The sequence below is a fragment of the Panulirus ornatus genome, chromosome 12, assembly GCF_036320965.1.
Source record: "Panulirus ornatus isolate Po-2019 chromosome 12, ASM3632096v1, whole genome shotgun sequence".
In the NCBI taxonomy this organism is placed as follows: Eukaryota; Metazoa; Arthropoda; class Malacostraca; order Decapoda; family Palinuridae; genus Panulirus; species Panulirus ornatus.
The window spans coordinates 70,982,525-71,001,750 of record NC_092235.1 but is presented as its reverse complement, the minus strand read 5'-3'; the positions used below and the strand labels follow the sequence as shown (position 1 = coordinate 71,001,750).

At 43.3% G+C, this 19,226-nt stretch overlaps 1 protein-coding gene across 2 annotated transcripts in view; it reads right to left on the bottom strand.

Moving 5' to 3' along the window:
- LOC139752235 (ADAMTS-like protein 5) overlaps window positions 1-15,106 on the bottom strand; it is a 135,796-nt gene extending 120,690 nt beyond the window's left edge. Inside the window, exon 1 of one of the 2 annotated variants that reach the window (XM_071668269.1) lies at window positions 14,405-15,106. The gene's annotated coding sequence lies outside the window, so the exon portion shown is untranslated. The remainder of the gene's footprint in view (window positions 1-14,404) is intronic. The other variant, XM_071668270.1, reaches the window with a different exon arrangement.
- Between the last annotated feature and the right edge of the window lie 4,120 nt (window positions 15,107-19,226).

The window sequence follows — 19,226 nt, the reverse complement described above, 5'->3', positions numbered from 1 at the left end:
CCTTACTGTTACAACAACCGCATGAACTAACAACCTTACTGTAACAACAAGCTCATGAACTAACAACCTTATTGTAACAACAACCTCATGAACTAACAACCTTACTGTAACAACAACCTCATGAACTAACAACCTTACTGTAACAACAACCTCATGAACTAACAACCTTACTGTTACAACAACCTCATGAACTAACAACCTTACTGTTACAACAACCTCATGAACTAACAACCTTACTCTGACAACAACCTCATGAACTAACAACCTTACTGTTACAACAACCTCGTGAACTAACAACCTTACTGTAACAACAACCTCAAGAACTAACAACCTTACTGTAACAACAACCTCATGAACTAACAACCTTACTGTTACAACAACCTCAAGAACTAACAACCTTACTCTAACAACAACCTCATGAACTAACAACCTTACTCTGATAACAACCTCATGAACTAACAACCTTACTGTTACAACCTCATGAACTAACAACCTTACTGTTACAACAACCTCATGAACTAACAACCTTACTCTGACAACAACCTCATGAACTAACAACCTTACTCTGACAACAACCTCATGAACTAACAACCTTACTGTTACAACCTCATGACCTAACAACCTTACTGTAAAAACAACCTCATGAACTAACAACCTTATTCTGACAACAACCTCATGAACTAACAACCTTACTGTTACAACAACCTCATGAACTAACAACCTTACTCTGACAACCTCATGAACTAACAACCTTACTCTGACAACAACCTCATGAACTAACAACCTTACTCTGACAACAACCTCATGAACTAACAACCTTACTGTAACAGCAACCTCTTGAACTAACAACCTTACTGTAACAACAACCTCATGAACTAACAACCTTACTGTTACAACAACCTCAAGAACTAATAACCTTACTGTAACAACAACCTCATGAACTAACAACCTTACTGTTACAACAACCTCATGAACTAACAACCTTACTCTGACAACAACCTCATGAACTAACAACCTTACTGTTACAACAACCTCGTGAACTAACAACCTTACTCTAACAACAACCTCATGAACTAACAACCTTACTCTGATAACAACCTCATGAACTAACAACCTTACTGTAACAATAACCTCAAGAACTAACAACCTTACTGTAACAACAACCTCATGAACTAACAACCTTACTGTAACAACAACCTCAAGAACTAACAACCTTACTGTAACAACAACCTCATGAACTAACAACCTTACTGTTACAACAACCTCATGAACTAACAACCTTACTCTGACAACCTCATGAACTAACAACCTTACTCTGATAACAACCTCATGAACTAACAACCTTACTGTTACAACCTCATGAACTAACAACCTTACTGTTACAACAACCTCATGAACTAACAACCTTACTCTGACAACCTCATGAACTAACAACCTTACTCTGACAACAACCTCATGAACTAACAACCTTACTCTGACAACAACCTCATGAACTAACAACCTTACTGTAACAGCAACCTCTTGAACTAACAACCTTACTGTAACAACAACCTCATGAACTAACAACCTTACTGTTACAACAACCTCAAGAACTAATAACCTTACTGTAACAACAACCTCATGAACTAACAACCTTACTCTGATAACAACCTCATGAACTAACAACTTTACTGTAACAATAACCTCATGAACTAACAACCTTACTGTAACAACAACCTCATGAACTAACAACCTTACTCTGACAACCTCATGAACTAACAACCTTACTCTGACAACAACCTCATGAACTAACAACCTTACTGTAACAACAACCTCATGAACTAACAACCTTAATCTGACAACCTCATGAACTAACAACCTTACTCTGACAACAACCTCATGAACTAACAACCTTACTGTAACAAAAACCTCATGAACTAACAACCTTACTCTGATAACAACCTCATGAACTAACAACCTTATTCTGACAACAACCTCATGAACTAACAACCTTACTGTAACAACAACCTCATGAACTAACAACCTTACTCTGACAACAGCCTCATGAACTAACAACCTTACTGTCCAACAACCTCAAGAACTAACAACCTTACTGTAACAACAACCTCATGAACTAACAACCTTATTGTAACAACAACCTCATGAACTAACAACCTTACTGTAACAACAACCTCATGAACTAACAACCTTACTGTAACAGCAACCTCATGAACTAACAACCTTACTGTAACAACAACCTCATGAACTAACAACCTTACTCTGACAACAACCTCATGAACTAACAACCTTACTCTGACAACAGCCTCATGAACTAACAACCTTACTGTTACAACAACCTCATGAACTAACAACCTTACTCTGACAACAACCTCATGAACTAACAACCTTACTCTGACAACAGCCTCATGAACTAACAACCTTACTGTAACAACAACCTCATGAACTAACAACCTTACTCTGACAACAACCTCATGAACTAACAACCTTACTGTTACAACAACCTCATGAACTAACAACCTTACTCTGACAACAACCTCATGAACTAACAACCTTACTCTGATAACAACCTCATGAACTAACAACCTTACTGTAACAACAACCTCATGAACTAACAACCTTACTTTGATAACAACCTCATGAACTAACAACCTTACTGTTACAACCTCATGAACTAACAACCTTACTCTGACAACAACCTCATGAACTAACAACCTTACTCTGACAACAACCTCATGAACTAACAACCTTACTGTAACAACCTCATGAACTAACAACCTTACTCTGACAACAACCTCATGAACTAACAACCTTACTCTGATAACAACCTCATGAACTAACAACCTTACTCTGACAACAACCTCATGAACTAACAAACTTACTGTAACAACAACCTCGTGAACTAACAACCTTACTCTGACAACAACCTCATGAACTAACAACCTTACTGTTACAACAACCTCATGAACTAACAACCTTACTCTGACAACAACCTCATGAACTAACAAACTTACTGTAACAACAACCTCAAGAACTAACAACCTTACTCTGACAACAACCTCATGAACTAACAACCTTACTGTAACAACAACCTCAAGAACTAACAACCTTACTCTGACAACAACCTCATGAACTAACAACCTTACTGCAACAGCAACCTCTTGAACTAAAAACCTTACTGTGACAACCTCATGAGCTAACAACCTCTCTGTAACAACAACCTCATGAGCTAACAACCTTTCTGTAACAACAACCTCATGAACTAACAACTTTACCGTGACAACAACAACGTGTGACTGAAAAGTAATAGAGACAGATGTGACAGAAAAGTAACAGAGACAGATGTGACAGAAAAGTAACAGAGACAGATGTGACAGTAAAGTAACAGATACAGATGTGACAGAAAAGTAACAGAGACAGATATGATATAAAGTAACAGAGACAGGTGTGACAGTAAAGTAACAGAGACAGATGTGACAGAAAAGTAACAGAGAAAGATGTGACAGTAAGGTAACAGAGACAGATGTGACAGTAAAGTAACAGAGACATGTGACAGTAAAGCAACAGAGACAGATGTGACAGTAAAGTAACAGAGACATGTAACAGTAAAGTCACAGAGACAGATGTGACAGTAAAGTAACAGAGACAGATGTGACAGAAAAGTAACAGAGACAGATGTGACAGTAAAGTAACAGAGACATGACAGTAAAATAACAGAGACAGATGTGACAGTAAAGTAACAAAGAGAGATGTGACAGTAAAGTAACAGAGACATGTGACAGTAAAGTAACAGAGGCAGATGTGACAGTAAAGTGACAGAGATATGTGACAGTAAAGTAACAGAGATAGATGTGACAGTAAAGTAACAGAGACAGGGTGACATTAAAGTAACAGAGACAGATGTGCCAGTAAAGTAACAGAGACAGATGTGACATTAAAGTAACAGAGACAGATGTGACAGTAAAGTAACAGAGACAGATGTGACAGCTAAGTAACAGAGACAGATGTGACAGTAAAGTAACAGAAACAGATGTGACAGCAAAGTAACAGAGACAGATGTGACAGTAAAGTAACAGAGACAGATGTGACATTAAAGTAACAGAGACAGATGTGACATTAAAGTAACAGAGACAGATGTGACATTAAAGTCACAGAGACAGATGTGACAGCAAAGGTAACAGGGGCAGATGCGACAGTAAAGTTACAGTGGTAGTTATAACGGGAGAGTTACAGTGGCAGGTGTGACGGGAGTGTTACAGAACCACCAGTAAAGGCAGCACCTCACTTTATAGTGAAGAGAATAATTACAATTTCTCTCAGTTGACGTCATCATTGATGTCAGCTGTGTTTGACGTCATGAGTGATGTCAGCTGCAGTTGACGTCATGAGTGATGTCAGCTGTAGTTGACGTCATGAGTGATGTCAGCTGCAGTTGACGTCATGAGTGATGTCAGCTGCAGTTGACGTCATGAGTGATGTCAGCTGCAGTTGACGTCATGAGTGATGTCAGCTGCAGCTGATGAAATGTTCACGACTCATGACTCCTGACGTGACAACTGGGCAGGGCTTTCTGGATCTCTATCTCTTTCTGTGTCCTGTTCTGTGTATATCTCTATCTCTTTCTGTGTCCTGTTCTGTGTATATCTCTATCTCTTTCTGTGTCCTGTTCTGTGTATATCTCTATCTCTTTCTGTGTCCTGTTCTGTGTATATCTCTATCTCTTTCTGTGTCCTGTTCTGTGTATATCTCTATCTCTTTCTGTGTCCTGTTCTGTGTATAGCTCTATCTCTTTCTGTGTCCTGTTCTGTGCATATCTCTATCTCTTTCTGTGTCCTGCTCTGTGTATATCTCTATCTCTTTCTGTGTCCTGTTCTGTGTATATCTCTATCTCTTTCTGTGTCCTGTTCTGTGTATATCTCTATCTCTTTCTGTGTCCTGTTCTGTGTATATCTCTATCTCTTTCTGTGTCCTGCTCTGTGTATATCTCTATCTCTTCCTGTGTCCTGTTCTGTGTATATCTCTATCTCTTTCTGTGTCCTGTTCTGTGTATATCTCTATCTCTTTCTGTGTCCTGCTCTGTGTATATCTCTATCTCTTTCTGTGTCCTGCTCTGTGTATATCTCTATCTCTTTCTGTGTCCTGCTCTGTGTATATCTCCATCTCTTTCTGTGTCCTGTTCTGTGTATATCTCTATCTCTTTCTGTGTCCTGTTCTGTGTATATCTCTATCTCTTTCTGTGTCCTGTTCTGTGTATATCTCTATCTCTTTCTGTGTCCTGTTCTGTGTATATCTCTATTTCTTTCTGTGTCCTGTTCTGTGTATATCTCTATCTCTTTCTGTGTCCTGTTCTGTGTATATCTCTGTCTCTTTCTGTGTCCTGCTCTGTGTATATCTCTATCTCTTTCTGTGTCCTGTTCTGTGTATATCTCTATCTCTTTCTGCGTCCTGTTCTGTGTATATCTCTATCTCTTTCTGTGTCCTGTTCTGTGTATATCTCTATCTCTTTCTGTGTCCTGCTCTGTGTATATCGTGAATGTGTCTGTACATCTTACACTCCACATCTCGTCAATGTCTCTTCTATGTATTTGTGTTCTTCCTGTATCTCCCAGAGAAATGATTTCACTGTCACAGTCTCTCTCTCTCTCTCTCTCTCTCTCTCTCTCTCTCTCTCTCTCTCTCTCTCTCTCTCTCTCTCTCTCTCTGATAGAACTGCACCTATACAGCCTTCCTGGAAGGAAGAATGGAATGTGGCCAGCAGTATAGGCCTGCCTGGTGAGACACTGTGTGAAGGTACAGAGGAACTGTGTTAAGCTTGGCAAACTGTGATGAGGACGACAGGTCAACATACATCATACACCAGCAGCAGCTTAGTTATAACCAACATACAACATACACCAGCAGCAGCTTAGTTATAACCAATATACAACATACACCAACAGCAGCTTAGTTATAACCAACATACAACATATACCAGCAGCAGCTTAGTTATAACCAACATACAACATACACCAACAGCAGCTTAGTTATAACCAACATACAACATACACCAGCAGCAGCTTAGTTATAACCAATATACAACATACACCAACAGCAGCTTAGTTATAACCAACATACAACATATACCAGCAGCAGCTTAGTTATAACCAATATACAACATACACCAACAGCAGCTTAGTTATAACCAACATACAACATATACCAGCAGCAGCTTAGTTATAACCAACATACAACATACACCAGCAGCAGCAGCTTAGTTATAACCAACATACAACATACACCAGCAGCAGCAGCTTAGTTATAACCAACATACAACATACACCAGCAGCAGCAGCTTAGTTATAACCAACATACAACATACACCAGCAGCAGCAGCTTAGTTATAACCAACATACAACATACACCAGCAGCAGCAGCTTAGTTATAACCAACATACAGAAGCAGCAGCTTAGTTATAATCAACATACAACATACACCAGCAGCAGCTTCTGTAACCAACATACAACGTACACCAGCAGTAGCTTAGTTATAACCAACATACAACATACACCAGCAGCAGCTTAGTTATAACCAACATACAACATACACCAGCAGAAGCTTAGTTATAACCAACATACAACGTACACCAGCAGTAGCTTAGTTATAACCAACATACAACATAAACCAGCAGCAGCTTAGTTATAACCAACATACAACGTACACCAGCAGTAGCTTAGTTATAACCAACATACAACATACACCAGCAGCAGCTTAGTTATAACCAACATACAACATATACCAGCAGCAGCTTAGTTATAACCAATATACAACATACACCAACAGCAGCTTAGTTATAACCAACATACAACATACACCAGCAGCAGCTTAGTTATAACCAACATACAACATACACCAGCAGAAGCTTAGTTATAACCAACATACAACGTACACCAGCAGTAGCTTAGTTATAACCAACATACAACATAAACCAGCAGCAGCTTAGTTATAACCAACATACAACGTACACCAGCAGTAGCTTAGTTATAACCAACATACAACATACACCAGCAGCAGCTTAGTTATAACCAACACATACGCCACCAGCAGCTTAGTTATAACCAACATACAACATACACCAGCAGCAGCTTAGTTACAAGCAATATACAACATACACCAGCAGCAGCTTAGTTATAACCAACATACAACATACACCAGCAGCAGCTTAGTTATAACCAACACATACGCCACCAGCAGCTTAGTTATAACCAAAATACAACATACACCAGCAGCAGCTTAGTTACAAGCAATATACAACATACACCAGCAGCAGCTTAGTTATAACCAACATACAACATACACCAGCAGCAGCTTAGTTATAACCAACACATACGCCACCAGCAGCTTAGTTATAACCAACATACAACATACACCAGCAGCAGCTTAGTTACAAGCAATATACAACATACACCAGCAGCAGCTTAGTTATAACCAACATACAACATAAACCAGCAGCAGCATAGTTATAACCAAAATACAACATACACCAGCAGAAGCTTAGTTATAACCAACATACAACATACACCAGCGGTAGCTTAGTTATAACCAACATACACCAGCAGCAGCTTGAAGGTTAGTTACAACCAGGAAGACGAGAACCTTACAGGAGGAGGAAAACAACTGCTAAGTTTCTCCAGAATCCACAACTCATACAGCGAAGGAAGGCCAAAAACCAATCATGTAAATGACATAAGATACAAATGTTACATAAACAAATGAAAAACAAGAAAACAAAACTCTTAATGAAATAATTAATCACCCAAAATACTTTTACTTATACAATACCCAAATAATCCAGGAAAATATAGTTCATTGTTGTACCTACAAAAGACGACCACCAGATGTGTGCTCTCGTTACCCACAAACCCACTACAACAGTAACCCCCCGACAAGTGGCAGACATCAGCACCCCAACACAAGAGTTGGTGAAGCCAATGAAAGGATGACCATGATGAGCCACAGTTTCATATCATCCTTTGCAGATAATACAAAAATGAGGATGAGAATCACATCGGTAGAGGAACCTGAAACACTACAGAGACATGGATAGTCTTCAACTGGGCCACCGGGAAAACATACCTTTTCATTGGAGATAAGTTTCAACTTCTCCGGTATGGGGAAAATGAAGAGATGAAAAATAACACAGAATACCGGTCAGACATGATCGCTATCACAAACTAGTTGCATTATGTGAAAGACCTTGAAGTAATGACGTTTAACGATCTCACTCCTGCCAACATAATGACACAACTGTTGTCTCCTCCAGAAGGATGGCAGGCTGGATCCTGCGGACTTTCAAGACAAGGCAAGAAAACCAATGGTAATATTATTCAAGGCACTAATTGTCTTACGAACTTAATATTGTTGAGTTATAACATCACCCTAAAAGGCAAGTGAAATTACTGCATTAGAAAGTATTCAAAGATCTTCCACAAAGCATATCAATGTGGTAAACAAAATTACTGGGACCGGCTGAAATCTGTGTGGCTGTACTGGCTGGCAGGCAGAACGGGAGAGATGTATCATCATGTGCACCTGGAACATCCTAGAAGGTATGGTTCCCATCTTACATTGGGAAATAAGACCCTACTGGCACGACAAGCATGGAAGACTTTGTAGCAAACTTCCTCTGAGATCCAAAGGTGCCATATGCAGGGCCAGGACTCCTCCCTCACCACCTAGCTTGCCATATACCATCACAAACAACATGGGATGCTGCACGGTAGAGAAGGTACACTGGACAAGTACCTACAAAGTGTACCACTGATGACCAGTAAGGGCTGTGTGGGCCTGCGGGATGCGGCTTCCAACAGCTTGGTCGACCAACGACCCAACCCAACACCTTGGGCCCAGCCCGGGGTGTAGGGGTGTAGATCCCCGAACACTTCACCAGTTATTCGCCAAAGTATTACTTGGAACGATGTAACTGGGTCAGGATGTTATTGGGTCAAGATGTTACTGGGTCAGGATATTACTGGGTCAAGATGTTACTGGGTCAGGATGTTACTGGATCAAGATGTTACTGGGTCAAGATGTTACTGGGTCAGGATGTTACTGGGTCAAGATGTTACTGGGTCAGGATATTACTGGGTCAAGATGTTACTGGTTCAGGATGTTACTGGATCAAGATGTTACTGGGTCAAGATGTTACTGGGTCAAGATGTTACTGGGTCAGAATGTTACTGGGTCAAGATGTTACTGGGTCAAGATGTTACTGGGTCAAGATGTTACTGGGTCAGGATGTTACTCGGTCAATTTGTTACTGGGTCAAGATGTTACTGGGTCAAGATGTTACTGGGTCAAGATGTTACTTGGTCAGGATGCTACTGGGTCAATTTGTTACTGGGTCAAGATGTTACTGGGTCAGGATGTTACTGGGTCAAGATGTTACTGGGTCAAGATGTTACTGGGTCAGGATGCTACTGGGTCAGGATGTTACTGGGTCAAGATGTTACTGGGTCAGGATGTTACTGGGTCAAGATGTTACTGGGTCAAGATGTTACTGGGTCAGGATGTTACTGGGTCAAGATGTTACTGGGTCAAGATGTTACTGGGTCAGGATGCTACTGGGTCAGGATGTTACTGGGTCAGGATGTTACTGGGTCAGGATGCTACTGGGTCAATTTGTTACTGGGTCAGGATGTTACTGGGTCAGGATGCTACTGGGTCAATTTGTTACTAGGGTCAGGATGTTACTGGGTCAGGATGTTACTGGGTCAGGATGCTACTGGGTCAGGATGTTACTGGGTCAGGATGTTACTGGGTCAAGATGTTACTGGGTCAAGATGTTACTGGGTCAGGATGCTACTGGGTCAGGATGTTACTGGGTCAGGATGCTACTGGGTCAGGATGTTACTGGGTCAGGATGTTACTGGGTCAAGATGTTACTGGGTCAGGATGTTACTGGGTCAAGATGTTACTGGGTCAAGATGTTACTGGGTCAGGATGCTACTGGGTCAGGATGTTACTGGGTCAGGATGTTACTGGGTCAGGATGCTACTGGGTCAATTTGTTACTGGGTCAGGATGTTACTGGGTCAGGATGCTACTGGGTCAATTTGTTACTGGGTCAGGATGTTACTGGGTCAGGATGTTACTGGGTCAGGATGCTACTGGGTCAGGATGTTAGTGGGTCAGGATGTTACTGGGTCAAGATGTTACTGGGTCAAGATGTTACTGGGTCAGGATGCTACTGGGTCAGGATGTTACTGGGTCAGGATGTTACTGGGTCAGGATGCTACTGGGTCAATTTGTTACTGGGTCAGGATGTTACTGGGTCAGGATGCTACTGGGTCAATTTGTTACTGGGTCAGGATGTTACTGGGTCAGGATGTTACTGGGTCAGGATGCTACTGGGTCAATTTGTTACTGGGTCAGGATGTTACTGGGTCAGGATGTTACTGGGTCAGGATGCTACTGGGTCAATTTGTTACTGGGTCAGGAGAAAACTTTATTTTTCGGAAGATAAAAGTGAGATTCAGATCACAATGTAAGTGCGACAAACGTGAAGGATTAAGCTTAAGTTATGTGCACAAATAATTGCCTTCTTGAGGTATATACACTGTGTTGACACATGATGAGGACACATTATGTTGACATATGACGACACATGATGTTGACACATGACGACACATGAATTAGGACACATTATGTTGGCACATGATGATACTTTATGTTGACACATGATGACACATGTTGACACATGATGAGGACACATTATGTTGACATATGACGACACATGATGTTGACACATGACGACACATGAATTAGGACACATCATGTTGGCACATGATGATACTTTATGTTGACACATGATGACACATTATGTTGACACATGATGAGGACACATTATGTTGACATATGACGACACATGATGTTGACACATGACGACACATGAATTAGGACACATTATGTTGGCACATGATGACACATTATGTTGACACATGACGACACATGAATTAGGACACATTATGTTGGCACATGATAACACACGATGAGGACATATGATGACACATGATGATGACACATGACGACACATGAATTAGGACACATTATGTTGGCACATGATAAGACACGATGAGGACATATGATGACACATGATGATGACACAAGACGACACATGAATTAGGACACATTATGTTGGCACATGATGACATGATAAAGACATGATGTTGACATATGATGAGGACACATTGTGTTGATACATGATGACACATGATGTAGGACACATGATGTTGACACATGGTGACACATGAGGTAGGACACATGATGTTGACACATGGTCACACACGATGTAGGACACATAGTGTTGATACATGACACAAGATGTTGACACATGGTGACACATGATGTAGGGCACATTATTTTGGCACATGACACATGATGAAGATAATATGTTGACACATGATGGGTGATACATTATGTTGACACATGATGACACATTAAGGATACTACCCACGTCTGTAAGTCCGCCTGCTGCTACTAACGGTGAACCAACACACCACAAGCAGCTAACACTGCCCACCCCAGCTGTGTGTGTGTGTGTGTGTGTGTGTGTGTGTGTGTGTGGACTGTTGTACCTTCAGTTATCATCTAAGGTAAAACATATAAAGTACCTGTCATAATAACATGTTGTGAACACCACCCTCCCTAGTACCAGGTCATACCCCTCACACTTCCCAGGTCACCAGCCAAAACCACCACTATCTTACACTCCACAGTTCACCACAGATGAACCCATTTACCTTATACTCCACCGTTCACCTCCCATGATCCCGCTTACCTTATACTCCACAGTTCACCTCCCATGATCCCGCTTACCTTATACTCCAGAGTTCGCCAGTTATGATCCCACCTACCTTATACTCCCCAGGCCATCAGTTATGACCCCACCTACCTTATACTCCCCAGGTCACCAGCCATGACCCCACCTACCTTATACTCCCCAGGCCATCAGTTATGACCCCACCTACCTTATACTCCCCAGGCCATCAGTTATGACCCCACCTACCTTATACTCCCCAGGCCATCAGCTATGACCCCACCTACCTTATACTCCCCAGGCCATCAGCTATGACCCCACCTACCTTATACTCCCCAGGACATCAGCTATGACCCCACCTACCTTATACTCCCCAGGACATCAGCTACGACCCCACCTCCCTTATACTCCCCAGGACATCAGCTACGACCCCACCTACCTTATACTCCCCAGGCCTCCAGCCTTAACCCTAAGACCTTACACTCCCTAGGGCTGCAATCGTCACACAAGCTACCTTAAACTCTTGAAGCTTCCAACCATTATCTCCATCCAGTGTTTCCGCTTCCAACCATTATCTCCATCCAGTGTTTCCGCTTCCAACCATTATCTCCATCCAGTGTTTCCGCTTCCAACCATTATCTCCATCCAGTGTTTCCGCTTCCAACCATTTATCTCCATCCAGTGTTTCCGCTTCCAACCATTATCTCCTTCCAGTGTTTCCGCCTTCCAACCATTATCTCCATCAGTGTTTCCGCTTCCAACCATTATCTCCATCCAGTGTTTCCGCTTCCACCATTATCTCCATCCAGTGTTTCCGCTTCCAAACCATTATCTCCATCCAGTGTTTCCCGCTTCCAACCATATCTCCATCCAGTGTTTCCGCTTCCAACCATTATCTCCATCCAGTGTTTCCGCTTCCAACCATTATCTCCATCCAGTGTTTCCGCTTCCAACCATTATCTCCATCCAGTGTTTCCGCTTACCAAACCATTATCTCCAATCCAGTGTTTCCGCTTCAACCATTATCTCCATCCAGTGTTTCCGCTTCCAACCATTATCTCCATCCAGTGTTTCCGCTTCAACCATTATCTCATCCAGTGTTTCCGCTTCCAACCATTATCTCCATCAGTGTTTCCGCTTCCAACCATTATCTCCATCCAGTGTTTCCGCTTCCAACCATTATCTCCATCCAGTGTTTCCGCTTCCAACCATTATCTCCATCCAGTGTTTCCGCTTCCAACCATTATCTCCATCCAGTGTTTCCGCTTCCAACCATTATCTCCATCCAGTGTTTCCGCTTCCAACCATTATCTCCATCCAGTGTTTCCGCTTCCAACCATTATCTCCATCCAGTGTTTCCGCTTCCAACCATTATCTCCATCCAGTGTTTCCGCTTCCAACCATTATCTCCATCCAGTGTTTCCGCTTCCAACCATTATCTCCATCCAGTGTTTCCGCTTCCAACCATTATCTCCATCCAGTGTTTCCGCTTCCAACCATTATCTCCATCCAGTGTTTCCGCTTCCAACCATTATCTCCATCCAGTGTTTCCGCTTCCAACCATTACCTCCATCCAGTGTTTCCGCTTCCAACCATTATCTCCATCCAGTGTTTCCTCCCCAGTCAATACCCAAGCTATCTAACACTCTCAAGGTTCTCCCTCATCAACCCTGTTACCTTATACTTCCCACCCACTAGTCATCACCCTAGGTCTGCAGCTGCAGTACACTTCCCAGGCTTACAGTCATCACCCCAGCTACCATATACTCCCCAGTCATCACCCTTGCTCCTCAACACTCCCTAGGCCTCAGGGTATCATTCCCAGCGACCCTAAACTCCCAAAGCCTTTCGGCTCCATCCCAGCTACCATAGACTCCTAAGGCCTACAATCATGAGGCCAGTCATTCTACACTCCGCTGTTGTCACCCCAGCTTTCCTACACTCCCCAGATCACTAATCATCCTCCACATACCTTCCTGGACTGCTCATCCCAATCAACATTCTATTCTTATTCAAGATTGGTAGAGTCAAGTGGACGTCAGATTAGTACAGGTAAGTGGACGCCAGACTGGAAGAGTTAAGTGGACGTCAGACTGGAAGAGTTAAGTGGACGTCAGACTGGAAGAGTTAAGTGGACGTCAGACTGGAAGAGTTAAGTGGACGTCAGATTGGAAGAGTCAAGTGGACGTCAGATTGTTAATGAAGTGGACGTCAGTGTATTGCCATCGGGAACATGACAGTATAATGCCACTGGTGAGGAGGGAGGTTGCCAGCCACTGCTGCATGTTATTGACTGCTGACCATACATTACCAGGTGCTCCACTCTCACCACCTCATAACATGAGGCAAGAAGTGCTTACGGCATGAGAGAGTGCCTTACGAGTGCATCAGCAAGATGGTATACTCCCTGGGAGGTGGGCACTACTCTCCCAGGCTGCATGAGAGGAGGGAAGTACACCTTGGGTGCTGGGAGGTGGGCAGTACACTGACATGTGTGTTTGGGAGGAGAACAGTGTTTACCTGGATGCTGGGAAGAAAGACAGTACACTCACTTGGGTGGTGTGGAGGAAGATAGTACATCTCTGGGTGCTAGGAATGCAGCAAGTACACTCACCTGGATGCTAGGGAGGAGGTCAGTACACTCCCCTGAGTGGTGGAGGGTAAGGTGGTAGCGCTGTGTGTCACTAGCTCCCCGGGTGGCTGGCCCTTCCCCCTGGCATGATCCAGCGATGCTATACGCCTGTGGTCTTCATCGTTAGTGTTAATTAAGGTACGGCAACGTGGATGGTGTCTCGGGTTCACAGCACTACGTCAGTCGTTCTGAGCACATTATGACTCCTTGTGGACACTTACACACGATACTACACTACACTGGAATACACCAAGAATAGTTCTCTCGTCCCACGGTCATGAAACACCTTTAAGTATGACAGGAGTCTCCCAGCTCCATCATCCCAGCGGCGGGTGGCGAGGAACGCCCCAGGTGACGTCGGGGAGGAGGGTGTGCTTGTAGCGGTGGGGCAAGTGGGGTTCGATGTACTACAAGTGTCCGTGAACAAGCATCATACAAACTTCACCTGGCCCGCTCATGTCTCCTCCCTCAGGCTTCAAATTCCTTGAATTTACATTTCAATTTTTCCTAATATGGCCGTGTACACCTGTGCTGCGTACCGACCACTCAGTGTAATGTGGGAACTGGCTTATAAACGTCTGGCCTTGCTAGGGTTATCAACACAAGAGGAAATGGTCAGCACGTTGGTGAGAGAGCAGGAGCCTGAGTGGCGTAACCTTACCCGATGACGGTTCGAGCCGCACTGAAGGTCGGCCCGCCCTGGCCCCGGCGACCATGAGGTGGCCCCCCCTCCCCCCAACACAGGAGGCCCATGATGGTCTCACCTCTTAATGTCCATTACTTCACCACCCATTACTGCCTCACCCATTACTTTACCACACATTTCTTCACTCATTACTATACCTCGTATAACTGCCTTTTCATTACTTCATCACCCATTGCCGCATCACCCCTTATTTCACTACCCATTACTGACTCATCCACTACTTCACCACCCATGACTTCATCACCCATTGCTGCCTCACCCTTTACTTTACCATCCATTACTGCCTCACCCATTACTTCACCACCCATTATTGCCTTACCCATTACTTCACCCTTATTACTGTATCTCCCATACTTTACCACCCATTACTGCCACACCCTTTACTTTACCACCCATTACTGTCTTACCCATTATTTCACCACACATTACTACCTCCACCATTACTTTACCACCCATTACTGCCTTGCCCATTACTTTGCCACCCATTACTGCCTCACCCATTACTTCACTACCTATTACTGTATCACCCACTACTTTACCACCCATTACTGCCTCACCTATTACTTCACCACCCATTACTGCCTCACCTATTACTTCACCACCCATTTATGTCAGTGCATATTACTGCCTCATCCATTATTGTATCACCCAATACTTCATAACCCATTACTTTACCACCCATTACTGCCTAAACTATTACTTCACCACTCATTATTGCCTAACCTGCTACTTCATCACACATTGCTTCACCACCCATTACTGCCTAATCTATTACTTCACTACCCATTGGTGCTTAACCTCTTGTTTCACGACCCATTACTGCCTAACCTATTACTTCATCACCCATTACTGCCTAGCCCATTACTTTACCGCCTATTACTACCCTCATTACATCAGCTTCCATTACTGCCTTATCCATTACTTCATTTATTACTACCTCATCCAATACTTACGTAGCCATTACTGCCTCGCCTATTACTTCACAAGCCATTATTGCCTTACCCTTTACTACCTCACCCATTACTTCACCACCCATTACTGCCTCATCCAATACTTCACTAGCCATTATTGCATCACCTGTTACTTCACCACCCATTACAGCCTTACCCGTCACTGCCTCAACCACTACTTCACCACCCATTACTGCTTCACCCATTGCTTCACCACCCATTATCTCGTCATCCGATACTGTACACATTAGTTCAGGGCTCATTAATGTCCCATCCATTACTTCACCATCCTTTACCCTTTCCTTCCCTACCCATTACTATACCGCATATTACTGTCTTAACCATTCTTTAAGCACCCTTTACTTCCTCACCCATTAATTCATCACCTACTACTGCATCATCCATTACTTCATCTATTACTGCCTCACCCATTACTTCACTACCCATTACTTTACTACCCACTACTTCACCATCCATTACTTCACCACCCATTACTGCCTTCCTCATTACCTCACCACCCATTACTGACTCATTGATTCACCATCCATTACCTCACCACCCATTACTGCTTGTCTCATTACTTCATCACCCATTACTGACTCATTGATTCACTATCCATTACCTCACCACCCATTACTGCTTGTCTCATTACTTCATCACCCATTACTGACTCATTGATTCACTATCCATTACCTCACCACCCATTACTGCTTGTCTCATTACTTCATCACCCATTACTGAATCATTGATTCACTATCCATTACCTCGCCACCCATTACTGCTTGTCTCATTACTTCATCACCCATTACTGAGTTATTCACTCATTACTTCACCACAATTACTGCCTTCCTCATTACTTCACCACCCATTACTGACTCATTGATTCACTATCCATTACCTCACCACCCATTACTGCTTGTCTAATTACTTCATCACCCATTACTGAGTTATTCACTCATTACTTCACCACCATTACTGCCTTCCTCATTACTTCACCACCCATTATTGACTCATTGATTCACTATCCATTACCTCACCACTCATTACTGCTTGTATCATTATTTTATCACCCATTACTGACTCATTGATTCACCCTCCATTACCTCACGAACATTTACAATTCCACTCATTACTTCCTCATCTATTACCATCCCACCCATTATTTCACCATCCATTACTATCTTACCCGTTACTTCACCGACTAATACTTTATTCATCCCATACAGCCTTACCCTTTACTTCACCACCCATTACTGCTTCATCCATTCCTCCACCAACCATTACTTTACCCTCATTTACTGCTTCACCCATTAAATCACTTCTCATTAGTACCATTACCCAATACTGCTTTGCCCATAACTTCACCACCCATTCCTGCCTCGTCCGTTGTTACTTTACCACCCATTACTGTCTCAGATATTACTTCACCACCTATTACTTCCTCACTCATTACCTCACTGCTCCCTCCCTCTTTTGCCTAACCCATTTCTTCACCTTTGACTGCTCTTCCCATTACCAACACCATTATCCCCGCTGGCACCAGCAACTACCGCTCACTCCTACTGTCACATAATGAGGGACCTTACCCAGTTGTCTTGTGTATTCTCGTCACAACACATACAGGTACAGGTACACATACTGGTATAGGTACAGGTACAGGTACACATACTGGTATAGGTACAGGTACAGGTACACATACTGGTGCAGGTACAGGTACACATACTGGTACAGGTACAGGTACACATACTGGTATAGGTACACGTACAGGTATAGGTACAGGTACGAACACATACTGGTGCAGGTACAGGTACTGGTACACATACTGGTATAGGTACAGGTACACATACTGGTACAGGTACACATACTGGTACAGGTACAGGTACAGGTACACATACTGGTACAGGTATAGGTACAGGTACACATACTGGTACAGGTACAGGTATAGGTACAGGTACACATACTGGTATAGGTACAGGTACAGGTATAGGTACAGGTACAGGTATAGGTACAGGTACACATACTGGTATAGGTACAGGTACAGGTATAGGTACAGGTACAGGTATAGGTACACATACTGGTACACGTACAGGTATAGGTACAGGTACAGGTATAGGTACAGATACACATACTGGTATAGGTACAGGTACAGGTACACATACTGGTATAGGTACAGGTACAGGTACACATACTGGTGCAGGTACAGGTACACATACTGGTACAGGTACAGGTACACATACTGGTATAGGTACAGGTACACATACTGGTATAGGTACAGGTACAGGTATAGGTACAGGTACAGGTATAGGTACAGGTACACATACTGGTATAGGTACAGGTACAGGTATAGGTACAGGTACAGGTATAGGTACAGGTACACATACTGGTATAGGTACAGGTACAGGTATAGGTACAGGTACAGGTATAGGTACACATACTGGTACACGTACAGGTATAGGTACAGGTACAGGTATAGGTACAGATACACATACTGGTATAGGTACAGGTACAGGTACACATACTGGTATAGGTACAGGTACACATACTGGTATAGGTACAGGTACAGGTACATAGATGTTCTTACTTGGGTGGGCATCACGTACCATCATGTAATTCTGAATCATATATTTAATGTCTCCTTGACCTCTCCTCCCTCCTTCCAGGCAGGGATGAGGAGCCTTTGGTTCCCTGGACACACCGGGGCACAAGTGGCAGATGGTGACCAGCGGGGCGGAGCAGGACAGATGGTGACCAGTGTGGCGGAGTGAGACAGATGGTGACCAGTGTGGCGGGGTGGAACACTTGATGACCAGTGTGACTGGACGGGTAGGTGGTGACCAGTGGCCCCTGCTGAGACAGATGGTGACCATTGGGTGGCAGACAGGTCTATAATCCTCCAGTTGATGGGTGGCAGACAGGTCTATAATCCTCCAGTTGATGGGTGGCAGACAGGTCTATAATCCTCCACCTTCCTGACGTGTTCACGCCCAGCTGGTCTCTCGATCAATGACGATTATAAGAGGCAGTCGCCTTCCTCCCTCTCTCCTCCCTCACCTTGTGTCCTTTCCTCCCTCCTCCCTCTCTCCTCCCTCACCCTGTGTCCTTTCCTCCCTCCTCCCTCTCCCTGTGTCCCTCTCTCCTTGTTCCTCGC